This window comes from Lissotriton vulgaris, chromosome 1_1 (assembly GCF_964263255.1).
Source record: "Lissotriton vulgaris chromosome 1_1, aLisVul1.2, whole genome shotgun sequence".
NCBI classification, from domain to species: domain Eukaryota; kingdom Metazoa; phylum Chordata; class Amphibia; order Caudata; family Salamandridae; genus Lissotriton; species Lissotriton vulgaris.
The window spans coordinates 1,550,166,925-1,550,181,306 of record NC_141685.1 but is presented as its reverse complement, the minus strand read 5'-3'; positions in this window follow the sequence as shown (position 1 = coordinate 1,550,181,306).

The following is a 14,382-nucleotide window of genomic DNA, read 5'->3' as shown; positions in this document are numbered from 1 at the left end:
CCTAGGGTTTAACTTACTTGGGAAAGTAGAACGCACATGGCGTATCGAGGGTGTCTGCAACGGAGTTCGGGGACTTCCCGCAGTGAACGCGGAGTTTCCGGATGAAATCTAAGGGGGTAGAAACAGATAAGGGACTGGTTGCAGGGGGTGAGGAGTGCGGCCATCTTGGAATGGGGTAAAAGTAAGCAAAGATAGGAGAACAAAATCAGTTTGCAGCATGAATAAACAAAACAAGCAAAACCAGGTTACAGTGTATCAACAATGTACCCGTAAGGTACTACAAATAGCAGCTGAGTTCGATCCGGTCATTAAGACCGTGGGGCTTCAATGATTGAAGTCTGTATATCCATGCTGTTTCTCTCTGTAGGAGTACTTTATTAATGTCTCTTTCTTCGATTTTGGGCACAGTCTCAAGAACGAGGAATTTAAGTTGGGCCACGTTGTGGTTGGCTTCATTAAAATGGGTAGCCACACTGGACTTAGTGTTTTTGGTGCGAATATTAGATTTATGGGAGCAAGGGACCCACTTCTGGGCATACCCTGCCAACTTAGAGCGAACAAAGCAAACACAAGGAGATGATGGACGGAGTGCTGACACTTTCCAGACACTCACCCCCAGTCACAGATCTGGGCTGAATCAATCATCGTTCTTTAGATCACTTTGCCACCTCAGTTCAGACCAAACTGAATGCAAATTAGTCTTGACCATGTACCTCATGGGAATAGTCCAGCCTGAACTGCCAAGACAGGTCCTCCCAGTACCAGAAACAAGCATCCTAGAACCGGTTTCTGGGTAACAACCTTCATCAGCCAGGCTAGCTTAAATCCAGTGAAAAAGTGAGCAAGGGACCCACTTCTGGGCACAACCTGCGAACTTAGGGCGAACAAAGCAAACACAAGGAGATGATGGATGGAGCACTGTAACCTTTCAGACACTCACCCCAGTCAGAGATCTGGGCTGAATCCATTATCGTTCTTTAGCTCACTTCACCACCTCAGTTCAGACCCAGCTGAATGCAAATCTTGTTTCGGAGCAAGATGGCGGTCGCTTGAGACCTTAGCTGTGCACAGACCAGCTGAGAGTCTAAACTATCAAATGCTGCATTAGTTAATATGGAACGATGAACCCAGCCATTTGTGGTGAGGAGCCACAGTACCCCCAAAAACCTGCAATACCTATCTTCACTTGATAGGTACTGTCATAGGGCTGGTGGTTCTATGGCAATTCAGCAAAGTAAAAGCCGAGGTTTCCATAGACCACAGCAGACCGTGCTTTGGCGGTCTCCGCGAAGGCTGTGGCAGAGGTCGGAGATGAGTCCCTAGGCGGCTGCAGGTGCCATGAAGGCGAGGACAGCCGGTTGGGCTTGAGGGAGCTATCAGAGACTGGCGGTTCAAGTGCAGACGCCGGGATGGAGGCTGCAGAGGGATTACCGGCGCAGACCCCACGACACGGGCAGAGGGGAGCGGTAGTCGACTCATACCACGAGAAGAAAGGAAGAGGCGGGCTGCACAGAAGGGGCACCCGGCCGGCCCAACTGTGGTGGAGCTACTGAGAGGCCCGGCAGGGAAAACAGTTCTGGGACCCGAGGAGCAGGGACAGAGCAGGGCATACCCTGGGATAGCAGGCTCGGCAGTGGAACAATAACGAGAGGAGCTCACAGCACCAGGCACTGCTGAGAAAGTACTTCCCGCTGAAACTGAAGGTAGGCCAGGGGGTGCACCTCCTCACCCTGGAGCTAAGACCAGGGGGAAAGAGGATGGTGTGCAGAGTGTCATCATGACTCAGAAATAAAATGCCTGTGAGCTAGCAAAGGGTGAGGGCAAACTAACTTCCCTGCTGGACACCTGCAATTTACCTTGTCAGGAACACCTACCAAGCGCTATGAGCACTAGTCGGCCTCAAGGCGCCTCTATGGCCAATGAGACCAATGATGGCAATAATGGCAATATAGACAGCGATCCAGATAAGGAACCCAGTGATTTTTTTTCTGTGTCTGATGGAGGAGAATGGTTGTTAGTGAATTGGAAGAGGATGAGGGCGGTAAGGCTAGAACTGTTCTGAGGAAGAAGAAAAAGAGACAAGCTGGCAAGGATCTTGCAAGGGACTATACTTGTATAAACCAGTTTACTAATCCCTCGTCTGATGGCCATCCGGTTTCTGACCCATCTGGTCCCACCCCTCCAACTCTAGAAGCTATCTTTCAGGCCATATCGATGCACCATGAGGAGACGGATCAGGATGGACGCAGGCTCAGGCAGCGATGCGAAAGGTGCAAGGAGTGGTATGGAAACTGACCAAGACTTGTACTGTATTTGGGGAACAGCTGACTGACCTTGAGTCCAGGATAGTATCTGTAGAGTCAGATCTTGTAAGGAACCAATCCTTAGCTAACTCACACGAGGTACAGCTAGTTGACATCAACTGGAAGCTGGAGGAGTTTGAAAACTGCCAGCGAAGAAACAACCTGAGGGTGCTTGGGGTCCCCAAAGGGGTCGAGGGGATGGATATCCATTCATTTGTAATCGAACTATTACGAGATATGCTCCCTGAACTTGCGGATTGGAATTGGGAGGTGCAACGAGCACATTGTGTTCCCTTTGAACAGAAACAGCCAGTGAGGGGCGGAGCGCTTCCACGTGCCATTTTGGTGTATTTTGGAAATATTTTGCTGCGCCAAGTTCATTTTTTAAAAAGCTAGGCCAGACGCAAAAAGAACTAGGAATGAGATTTCTTATTTTGTCCGTCCTGATTTCTGCCACTTCACCGTTAAAAGGTGGTAGAGGTTGCGGCACCTGATTAAACCTTCTCAGGACAGAAACGCTCAAGCCTTTTTCGAATAACCCAGCTGGATTAAAGGTGATCTGGGGGGACAAACTAGATTTTTTTCTGTCTGAAATTAAAGCGTAATAGTACTTAGATGGCTTGTCGGGCTAGGCTCAGCCTAGAATTCAACCTAGCAACAAAAAAAATGGTCTTAGAATGGATAAGAATGGTAAGATGGGGGAGAGAAGGAAGGAAGTAAAACAAGGCTGAAAGGCAAAAAAAAGGTTTAAAAAACAAACAAGATAAAGATGAATAACTTGTTTGTTTGAAAAATCTGCGTGAGGTGGGGAATCGTGGTGAAGGGGTGTCACCTACATTTTTTTCACTTTGGAGAGAAAGCTTGGAATCGGGGTCTTTGTGTTTGTTTTTTGGTAGCCTTAGGTTAAAAGATGAGGAAGATATGAGCACTAGGGCTCTCAGTCTATGTAGCACACTCATCATGTACAGACTCAGGACTGAGTCTGAATGCCTCGAGTGGGGAGGTTGGAGAGCGGGGGAGAAGGTTGTGGCGGGGATGGCGGGGTGCCAGGGAGGGGGGGAGAACGTCACTGTACTCTATACCACTGCACTCTATGCCACTCTACTCCACTCTGCAGCACTCCACTCTACACCACTGCACTCTGTACACTCTACTCTACTCTACACCACTACACTCTACGCCACTCTACTCTACACTGCACCACCCTACTTTACACCACTGTACTCTTTTCCACTCTGCACTACTCCACTCTACACCACTGCACTTGCCAGCACACTACTCTACACAACTGCAGTCTACCTGACTCCACTCTACACTGCACCACCCTGCTCTACACCAGCGCACTCTAAGCCACTCTATTTTAAGCTTCACCACTCTACTCTATGCCACTGCATTCTATGCTACTGCACTCTATGCGACTCTTCTCTACTCTGCACCACTGTAGTCTATGCCACTCTACTCTAGACACTGCACCCTTTGCCACTCTTCCCTACTCTGCACCACTCCACTCTATGCCACTGTACTCTGCCCACTCTACCCTTCTCTGAACCAATGTACTTTAAGCCAATGAACTCTACTCCACTCTACACAAGTCTAATCTAAACTACTCTGCATCACTCTACTGTAACTCCTTCGACGCTCATGACGAGCTCATGACGAATTGAGCTCGTCATGAACAATGGGCTTTCAAAGCCACCCAGCACAGGAGTGGAAAACCATTAGCAGCCATGGTGCTAAACAACTGCACTCTACATTGCTGAATTCTTTGTCACTGTACTTAACATCACTGCACTCTACATCACTGCATTGTATGCCACTGCACTCTATGCCACTTTAATCTGCACCACTGCACTCAACGCCACTGTGCTCTATGCCAGTCCCCTGTACTGTATTCTACACCACTCTATTCCACTGCACTGTACACCTCTCTCTGCTACTCCACTCTATTCCGTGTCCACTCCACTCCACATATTGACACTCTATGTCACTGTACCCCATTCCACTCCACTCTCCTCCACACAGTGCCACCCTACTCTTTGACACTCTGATGTACACCCCTACAAGCCACTTTAGTCTACTCTACACCACTCTACTCTGTGATGCTCTACTCCACTCTATGCCACTTTACCCCATTCTACTCTCCTCCAGTACACTCTGCTCCACACCACTCTATGCAATGCCACTCCACTCTACTCACTACAAACCACACTACACTGTACACCACTCCAGTCTTCTCCACTCCATTGTATGCCACTCTACTATATGCCCTTCCACTCTATGCCACTCCAAGCCACTCTACTTCATTCCACTCTACACCACTCTACTCTACGCCTCTCTACACCACTCCACTCGATGCCACTCCACCCCGCTCTACACCATGCCACACCACTCTGCGAAGATCAAGCCAATACCTCTTCAATATGGGAAACCTATGGTTTTGCCTATGTCTGCTTATGATCTGCTGGACCAGCTTTCACCTGTAGATTTCACGGATATTGAAATAAGCATTTCCTATAGCAAGCTCAAATCCATGCATTTTAACATACTCAGCCAGACGCTTATATAGTGAGGGCCTGATTCCCAAAGGGCCTCCTAACCTGTGCCAGAGGCCCTGCAGTCGGGGGAGAGTCACCTCACTCGGGGTGGAATCTCCTCAATGACAATTCATTGCAGAGATTCTGCCCAAGTGCAGAGATTCCCCGACGACTGTTGGACTTCTGCCAAGAGTGTGATGGTCCTTTCTGAATGACGCCCCATGGTCTTTACAAGTTCAAAACTGCACCAATTTGCAAACATGTTTCATTTTTTCTATCTTTTTCACTAACCACTGAGAGCCATATTTTATTTTGGTGCCTAGACATATTTTCTATCCCAGTCCAACCCTGCTGTCATCTGGCTTATTTTTCCATGGCAAAATGAAAAAACAACAAATAGCAAGGTCAAAGAGTGCTGTGATGTATGTGCTCAAATGTGTAAAATGGTCGTCTATTTTGCTCTTCACAAGTAATTGCTGTGCATAATTATTCCGCCTAGTATTTTCTAACTGTGGATTTCAACCCTAGAATAGCCAGGCAATTTTGTTGTACATAACTCATTACACATCGAAGAGAACATGACACCAACTTTAGAAGAACAGCAAGGGCTTAGATGTAATGCCTGTATCTGTCAGCCCTGCAGCCAGTTCGGCCATACTGCAAAGTGCCTTACAGTCAACGTTGTTCTTTACAGGCTCAGGCTGGTACATACAGCCTGAGGATTTAACAAAGGTTCAATTCACTTTTGGTAAATCAAGATTTCTCTGCACACTTTACATCCGAACCCTATCTGCTGGGAAGTAACTGAGAATAGCATTAAAAAAGGTAACATGTAAAAAAAAAGGTTAGACAGTATAAAGTAGGATTCTTGAAAAGATGTAATGTACATCATCAATACTTCCGTTCTCATGAAGATTGAATTGCAGGACGTGATTCAAGCCGTGTGAGCTAAATATACTCGGTTACACCATTCTTTCGAAAGAATCAAAATACAATGGTTTCGTGCATGTAATAGCAAAGAATTTCTGATATATCATGATATCCGTCCCTTTCTGAAGAGCTCCTGTAAACACAGCTGAGCTGAATCTATCCTATTGTATTGTCTATTTCAACATTTTACACTGGCACAGAATAGGTATGGATGTGTGTAATTGCTTTTTAGTCCCCATGCTTCAGTGCGATCAGAGTGAAAAGTTGTTCTACCTTGTTCAAAGGTGTGTACTTTGTAGCTAAAATTTAAAAATGTACATATTATTTAGGATGGAATGCAGATACCTGTGTAAACCTGAAAGAAATGCTTGAATTTATTGGAGAGGTGAGTGTTAAACACTGTCGACCATCACAGAAACGGAAGATTTTATGATGCTCATTCCAACGTTGGAGTAAATCCGAGTTTGGCTGTTAATGGGAGTTACCTGCTGAGTCAGCATCACAAAATGTGAGGGAAAACCTGCGGGGTTGAGTTTTTCGCCAGACACTGTTCAACTTGTGGTATTTATACACATATTTTAAAAATGTTTCCTTTCTAAATGTATGGAACACTTAAATCATGCAGCGCTACTGTTGCGTGTTTATCTAGGTTCCTGATCGATACTGTGACCTTATGCCCCTATTCGGCTATAAATCCATTTATTCCCTATATTGGCATAACCGTTCAAGTGCGATTTTCAGAAAAGTCACCTCTGGCCTCACACGAACAGAGCCACATTCCAGCATAGCTCTCTGCCACTTCCTTTGCGACCAATTAGTGCAATGACAGAGCAGAAGTCACTATCTGATATTCCTAGATTAACACTCCGAGTTCTTCAACAAGATAAAAACTCAGCAAACCTGGAAATCCCCGCTTGCTGTGTTTTGATTAGTAATGGAACTCTAATGAGCAACTGATAACTATCACTTCCTAGTGACATCTTTAATTGACGTCTTATGTCCAGCAAACTTGCGTCAAACCCGGCACCTGTCAGGTATAAATATTACCAACGTTGCCTTAAGCAATGAGCTACTGTTGCTGATGCCAGCTGTCTGCAAGACCCCGTGTTGGTGAAGCTAGCACCCTGTCGCTGCAGCCTGCTGTCCCCTTGGTGGTGAAGCTACTGATACCATTATCGCTGCTAAAGCGCGAACGATGGTGCAGTACGCTTAGGAGCTGAACAGCCGTCCCTCTGTGAAGACATCCAGCAGATTCCAGCTGCCCGCGGACGCTGTCCCCCCTCCTTCCTCGACGCGCTGAAGAGACCCGCTGCCTTTCTCGTGCAGAGAAATCCAGCTCCGGCGTTTCCGGTCTACCCTCGCGGGTGACTGGGATATCGAGAGTGACCCCTGAAGGAGATACCAATCCTCCATCATTCTATTCAGAGGTATGATGTTGACTAAACCCTTAGACGAGAATTCTTGAAACAAACCTTGGCAAAACCAACTTAACTTAAAGCTACTTACTTACTCCCTCCCCTTCCACGTGTTAGGCTTAGGTCAGGCACACTGGGGTAGGTTTAGTTAGAAGCACCAGTTGAGTATGTTAGCCTAATGTATATATGACTGTATATATGTTTTATTACTTTTAAACCATTGTATGGCTAAGAAACCATATCAATGCTTTTACAGTTCTATTTCGCAATACTTATCTTACTGTACGTACTTTTTATAATAACAAGTCTTGCAATTGTGGCAATACATTTCTCTTGTACGAGAAGAAAGACTGTTCAATAAATGTTAACCCTTTATTGACAAACGCCCGTCTCTCTATTCTCTACATCTCGTGAAAGTAAACTGCACTAGACTGACTGAGTGAAATACATGTCTATTGTTTCACACGACCCTAGAGATTGACTCTTGATCTGAGGAGCAAAGTTGTCATGTTGCACGGTTGTTGGAAAGCTGAATCCCTTCTTGTCTGTGCCAAGGAAGCTGATCACTTCCTATGCAGAGAAGAAAGTTTCCAGTGACCTCTGAGCTAGTTGGTAACACACCCAATTAAGTTTAGCATAGTCAGTGGAGGCCTGGAATATCCGCAGTTCCACGTCGATACTACTGTTTATGTTATTCCAATGCGCAGGGCCTAGTGGGAAACTAGGAACTACACTACACTACCAGACCTAATCATTGAGGTACCCAATGGTATTGGTAATTCTGGGTGCAGTATTTTCCTGTAAAGAGTACCTAAAATGTAATCTACGATCAACAGCAGCTTATAATTCTCTATAAAGTCTGCAATTGAGGAAAGCATGGGTCACTATAATGTCAGAATCAACCAATCAGCGTGCAGCTTCAGATTCCACCCAGCCTTTCTTGTGTGGATTTTGTATTCGATTTATAAAAAATGACCAAGATCAATAAGGATGCAACTTATTATGTCAGATTTAACATTGGAACTACTTTAACAATTCTGTATCTGCATACTCTCCATTCGCGTTGGATTATTTAATCATTACAAATATTGATTCCTTTCTGTGAGTGCAATACAGTTGGTTGTTTGGACCATAATCCAAACATTGTCTATAAATATCAATGAAGTCGACAAAATATGAGCCTGATCTGACTTTGGTGGTGCATCTACTCCATATACCATTGAGGTGGTTGGGTAGATTATGTTTAACCTTGTGGCAGAATGAATAGTATCCGAAATTTATGGGATGGGTCAGGCTGACTGACTGATTTAATATGGCAATAGCCCGGCCGCATTCCTTTGTCTTTTCCTCGTTAAATTCTTGTCCAATTTCCAGCTCCATTCCCAAATAGTGCAGTATTCCCTGCACCTCAATTTACTGGATAAATGAAGTAGACAAGCATGACAGTACACCCCTCTGAAAACCAGCCACGGCCGCTGAATTTTCCCTCATGGTCATCTCTCGAAATCCCCCCTCACCTGGCCCCACCGCGCCACCGCTCCTACCTGCAGCGGCCGCGGCTGACTCAAACGTTTTCCTCAGGTTCTGACTTGGTTGGGTTTCGAATGTGAAATTGTATAAGCATTCACAATGCAGTAACATGACCCACGGGTTCCCCGGTTCTGTCTTCATGGCCGTAATCCTTGCATTATATGAGGTAAAAAAAATCCCCAAAATTCTTCTTCAGTCCAGGATTGCCCTTTACTTGCATAGTGCATCTCCATCCATTTCAACAGGTGAAGGATGTGAAAGGAGACTTGTTCCAGAGATAACTGGTTCAATAGTGAAATGATGAATACCAGATGCACTGATAACTAACTTGGTAATTCTAGTTTTATGCTACTGGACTGATTCTTTTCAATACTTTGAAATCTCCCTTGATGTAGGTTGAAACGTATTGTGGCCCTTTTAAACACACATTCTTTGTATATAACCAAAAAGCTAAGCCTGGGCATGTATGCTTGTCAGCAAAGAATTTACACCTGTTTTTAGCAACTTCTAGATTCTCTTGTGTAGGCTTATGGATCCTTTTTAAAAGTAGCTGTTGAATGGCTGGAATTAGTTGAGTACGGTTTAACTCAAGCCTAAGCATTCTAGGGTGAACACAATTAGGACAATACCATGTCTAAAATACTAATGAAGAATGTTGAGCTTTGTTGTCTGTAAATTCTTCCCAATGCCCAGGATGTTTTACTAATTAGCAAAGCAAGCGCTACTGAAGCCAGCACTGGTTGATTCATTTAGTCTGCCCATCTGTTTGTGGGTAACCACTAGACAAAAGTCAGGCATCAACTTCCTTGTGGGTATACAAAGATTTCCAGAAATGATACATAACGTGTGATTGTCTGTTGCTCAACAGATTGTAAGAATATGGTGGCCAACTCTGCTGCCATTGGAACTTTCTTTAAGGTGACAAAATGTGTCACCTTGGTCAGGTTAACTGCCGCTAATATTATATTGAATCCTAGCTTAGGTAGTTTAAAAATAAAATCTAATAACGAAGTGCGCCAAGGTCTCGGCAGGACTGATAGGGGCTGTGAAACTTAAACTGGAGATTGATGGGAACTTTTTCCCTTGAGCACAAACTTAATTTTTCTCTACAAATCTTTTTATCAAGGGAAATTAAAGGCCACCAAAAATATAGTTGTCTTGTGTCTAGAGATATCCTTTCTCCTGGATGCTTACTAGTGGGTTTGAGTAACACCATTGCAATACTTGTTACAAACAATTTATGTAGGTCAATACAATGCTTGCTTTAAAGAACACACAATTTCAGCAACCTTTCTTTTCTACACTAATGTTATCTGTTTGGCTTCAGGTTCTTCTTGATCTTTTTCCAATTGTTCCAAATTATACTAACAATGTCAACTTTTTCGGTGAAATAATAAATGGCATCTCTTAGATGATTTTTGTCACAACATAATCAAATCTATTTATGGTATCAGTGTTTCTATTTTTGGTTATTTACCGGAACAGGATGACAGTATCATGGCTACTTAAAAACTCTACCAACATACGTGCCATACAGACATAGCTGGGGCAAACTTTAACACCTGATGGTTGTGAAGGCCAGTCAAAAAGTGACAGTAAGATGGCCTTTTAATGGGTAGTGTGCAATAGTTTGAAGACTTTTGTAATGGCTAATAGTTCTTTAACAGCCACCGAATAACTTCATTCTGCTGTAGCTATTTCCAGAGGTCAGTATGCAACTGCATGCAGCTGTCCTGTAGCTCAGGGCCTTATTTAGATCTTGGCAGGCCTATCGTCATCACTCAGCAGCAGAGTATCCAAGTACTCTGTGAAGCTGATTTAATCCCTCCCACCTATTTAGATGTTTGCTGGCGGTCTCTCCATCCAAGTCGACAGGGTGTTTGCCGTGACCGAGCCCATTTTGATTTCACAGTTGTGATGGTGGTGTTCTATCAGCGGGTTGCTGATGGAGTGATTCTGTTGCGGGACACCGTCAACATTGGACAAGTACTGTGGCTGTAGGATGTATGCTAGCATCACACACCTAATGTGATTTGCTCAATTGTTTACATCTGCATATCACACTATAAAACACACTCCATTTCAGACCATGATCCTTTACCATTCCAGGACAACAGAACTTTGTACCAGCCCTCTTTATCATCTTGTGGGTTAGTGAAGAACAATAACTGTTTTACTAAGGGTAAATTGTCAGTCATGGTAGATGAAATCATAGAGTAGAGCCACAATTGTTTGGAGCCACGTGACAACTATAGCACAGAAAAGTCAAAAGTGGGCCAGAATAGTTAGAGTGAATTCTGTAGAAAACAACATGTGTACACAGTAGCAAATTAGAAAGAGGTGGATCAACCTGCAGGGGAGAGTGCATTCCATGTCCTACAACTGTCACCTGGAGGCCCAGAGGACTGCTTGTCGTTCTCCCAGGCCCCCTTTACAAATCTTTCCCTTGGAGGAGAGGGTCTTGTACATCCTGAAGGCTTGTTATGAATCCCTGGTGTAGTGGAAACTGGTAAGTTACACTTTTCAAGGTGTCACTAAACCTAAATGCCCTGCTTGCTTTAAAAGTTAGCTATCGCTAATGCATTTTTGCAAAGTTTCATTAACAGGCAAACCTAAATATAAGGTAACATCAGGTTTGACTTGTTTGTTTGAATCTATTGGGTTGTATGTAAGATAAAAGGTTTCAATCTCCATTACATTTCAAATGATGTGATGGAACTGGTAAGTGTTTGTACAACAAATAACATATATGTGTTTCAAATAGTAAATGTACTGTAGATTTTCACTAGGTATGTTCATGTTACAATTTTGCAAGAGTTGTGAATATATCATTGAAATGACTACAACAGCCTTGATGCTTTGTTTCTGCTTTGTGAAAGTCATAGTGCAATATAATTCTGCTCATTCTCCCTTTTCAAACCTTTTTTCACATATGGTAAAGCATCATTTATAGACCAATCTCTACTTAATGCCCTCTTTTTGAAAATCGGATGTCTTGATGTTTTGCATGTTCTCCTTTTCTTATCAGGTATAATTGAATTGATGTAATTATTTGCATAAATCAGAGTTTGTTGAGAAACTTTTTTAAAGATTTGTACATTTGTATGCTGGACATAACTGGTATATGTGAAAAATGTATGCTGCACTGTTAAAATCATGACTAATGCTAAATATCCTTTTAAGTTGTGGAAAGTATGTTTTTGTAGCCTGCTAAGCCTTCGGTTGGCTAATTTCACATTTCTCCTCTCTATTGTGATTTGTTGAATAGTTGGTACATATGTATGGTTACTTATTTAATTTTACATTTCAGGACATCTTCTTACCTGTTAATGTGAAGTACTTTGTTTGAAATTTAAACTGTTTCTGTTACTAAATACAAAATTACAGAAATGTATAATCATGATATTGATTTCTTTTTCCCTTTTAAGTTGCTACATTTGTGGCTTACACCTCATGTGTGTAATCCACGTTTTAACAATGTATCCATATTTTTACATTCATAATAGGTTCACAAGCCAGAGCATATGGCCCACCATCTGCCACGGAGGAAACTTCCACTCCAGCCCAGGATCAAAGCTCCAGGGATGACTACACACTGACAGCCTGGATTAAGAGTATTGGCCAGGTGCATCTGGTCTGCCTCGGCACATGGCTCAAGCTAGTCTCACTCGGCCCAGACCTACACCTCCCACCCCAACATTTACTACACATTAGGTCACGGATAACTCCAATTCTTGTGTCCAAACCAAGAGTACACCAATCTTGTGCCCCCCAATCTTGGTTTCTGTTGAGATACCACCACCTACAGTTCAGCCAGGGACTAGGTGGATGGGGCACACTAGGCAAGGTCACAAGGTTTTGGGGGTAGGGGTTGTGGGAGGGAAACTGTGGAGCAGCATAGTGAGGCCATTGGGTTGACTGCCTCTCAGGCCACCCTCAACCAAGTCTTGGGACCCCACCATTAGTCCCAAGACATGATGGGCTGGGTACTCACAGAGCTCCAGGATATGACGTTGTTGGAGAGGGAGCACAATGTACAGATGGAGAACCTGCACTCCAATTTGAGCTCCCTGACTGGTGTGCTGCTGGACATTTACACTCATAGGTGCAGGGATTTTCCAGCGCCATCTTCCCCATTCTGTGGTCCAATAACATCTTGGCCAACTACATCTGCCTCAGCCAAATGATAAGGGAATCCCTGCTACAACAGGAAACACCTGCATTCACCTTAGTCCCTGCAAGTGTGGATCCACCAGCCACCTACAGGAGCACATGTTCATCTGGACCATCAAGAGAGGATGACAAGACCACCACCACCACACAAATCAAATCAAGAATGTGTTGCCTATTCAATCTGAATATTTTAATAATATCCCATTCTACCATGGTGGCAAGGTCTGGAAATGGGCTGAACTCTTGAGGCTGTCGTCTACTCAATCTCCCTGGGTTCATATGCCCACATTGAAAACAAAATTATTGTAAATGTTTGCTAGCACATTTTTAATCGAAACCACACTTTGCATTTAGTTTAAATACATATACATTTTCATAAATAATTAGACAGAACCTTATTATGTTAAGTATAATTCGTTTTTAAAATTCACATCTATTACATGCGTAAATTATACATTTTTTAAATGTGTACATAATATATTGCTATCGTATTATTTACAAATTCTTATTTTTTTATTACCATGTAAAAATACCATCAATGGCGGGATAAACACCACCGCACAAATCTTGCTGCAAACCATATTGAGGCACTACATGAAACTTTTTTATAAAAATAAATTAAGAACATTTGCATCTTCGACATGTAAACAAAGTAGCTACCATTGGTAGCTCCAGCGCCTGGACGCCTCAGGGCAACTGCAGCGCTTTATAAGCCTAATTTTCATTTCATTTCATTTCATTTCTTTCATTTCATTTCATTGTGAGTGGTGGTGATGCACTGAACAGTCACAAACACACTATTCCACAATGTAAAATGGCAGTTGCTGTCAGGACATTTGGAATTAGTCGACAGCAGCGAAAGTTGAATGCCTAGTGGGTGTGAAACTCCACGTCAGACTCAGCAATAGGCTAACAAGTGTGAAAGCTATATAGGACAGCCAATGGATGTGTCCGTCACCTTTGACGATCGCGTATGTTGTGTACATGTATGCACCACTTAAAATAAAAACTCACTTGCCTCCTAACACTGCAGCCAACAAGACCTCCTCAATGTCTGCTGCTATTTCCGATCTCTGGGAGGCATGATTCCAGGCAGAACAGGTGACAGGGATCCAGCCTTCTCATCAGAGGAGCTGGAATTGCTGGCAACTGGGGTTCTGTCCCAGTCCAGCAAGCTCTATGGCTCACAAGAGGAACAGGTACATATTTAAAATGCATTTGCAAAGCTGTCTAGCAGTCTTTTTAATACACGAGAAAGAATGTCCCTTTGAGTTCCTTAGTGAAGTGTAGTGATTGAAGTGAAGTGTCATTTATGGTTTGCATTGCATAAAACAATGATGGTCTGAGTTTTGTAGCACATTATGATTAGAGAACACTGTAACATTAGTATGTGTTGTTTGTTTGGAGCCCTACATTTTATTTGGTGTGTATTCTGAGATATATCTATGTATTTGTGTAATTGTCAAGTGAAATCTAAAAATTTCACATCATCTAAAA